The sequence below is a fragment of the Manis pentadactyla genome, chromosome 10 (assembly GCF_030020395.1).
Source record: "Manis pentadactyla isolate mManPen7 chromosome 10, mManPen7.hap1, whole genome shotgun sequence".
Taxonomy (NCBI): domain Eukaryota; kingdom Metazoa; phylum Chordata; class Mammalia; order Pholidota; family Manidae; genus Manis; species Manis pentadactyla.
Genome location: NC_080028.1, coordinates 40,390,210 through 40,391,519, shown reverse-complemented (window position 1 = coordinate 40,391,519; position 1,310 = coordinate 40,390,210). Strand labels below are relative to the sequence as shown.

General features: G+C 42.1%; 1 pseudogene; it reads right to left on the bottom strand.

The window, feature by feature from the left end:
• Positions 1-246: 246 nt before the first annotated feature.
• LOC130679272 (olfactory receptor 10A7-like) lies at positions 247-976 on the bottom strand (annotated as a pseudogene).
• Positions 977-1,310: the final 334 nt, after the last annotated feature.

Below are 1,310 nucleotides of genomic sequence, written 5' to 3'. Positions count from 1 at the left end.
TGTGTGACAATTACCTCCAATTTGTAAACATATTTGTAAATCCAAAATGATCTGTAAATCTGAGTCATAATTCTCTCAATTATTCAAGTTTGAGAGTACCATCTGTCTCTTCCTGGGACTCTGACTGATACAAGAATTCCACCCATCACAGTGAGGGACAAGGAAAATAAGAGCAAATCTACCCCTTTCAGCTTTGGTTCCTGGATTTGGCTGCCCCTACTTTGGAAATAATCTACACAGTAGGACTCAGGAAGCAGCTAACTTCTGCAAGAACTTCCAAGTAATTGTCCTCTTGACTGCCCCTTTCACATCATTTTTCCTTAGACTGTAGATGATGGCATTCAACATAGCAGTAATGACAGTGCAGGACAATGACACTAGCCTCTTACTCTCTGGTGACAGGTTGGATCTGGGCCATTAGTAGGTCAAACTTGCTGTTCCATGGAGAAGGGATACCACAATGAGGGGTGATAAACAAGCAGAGAATGCCTTCTGTCAGCCAGCAGCAGAGGGCTTCCTCAGGGTGGTTTTGATAATGCAGGTGTAGGAGACCAAAACGAGAGAAAAGGGAAAGATAATAAATAGGAGTGTGGAGGCAAATGCTTATATTTCATTCATGGCTGTATCCTGAGTAACTAGTTTCAACACTGGAGGACCACCACAAAAAAGTAGTTTCATCCACAGAAAGGAAGGGCTTCATCCAATCCGTCTGTAGCATAGACACAGGAACACCAGACACCCTAAAGCCTCGGGCCACCAACACACACAGGGACCATTCATTATGCTGAATAGTGAGTGGAGAGGGTTACAGATGGCCGCAAAGCAATCATAAGCCATTAGAGAGGAGGAAACATTGAGAACTGCCAAAAAAGAAGTACATCTGGGTACCGCAGACTACAAATGAGATGATTTCCCTGGCGACCACTAGATCTACCAGCATCTTTGGCACCATGACCAACGTGAAACAGACTTCAAGGAGTGGTAGGTTTCAGAGAAAGAAGTACACGGGTGTTTGAAGAACAGGATCCACACTGGTGACTGTGACAATAAGGAAGTTGCTCAAAAAAGTGACTGTATAGATAGCCAGGAGCAAAACAAAGGGGGAACCCTGTGTCTCAGGATTATTTTTAAAACCAAGAAAAATAAATTCAGTGACTCTGGTGTGATTTTTCACAAGTCATATCTTTGACTAGCTTCTCACTGAGAATCAGAGTAGATGTGTCAAAGGATATTCTTTAAATGTACATATAATCACAAAAATGCCAACAAAATCCATAAATGTGTCTCTGTTCTACTGTTCTAATATTCTA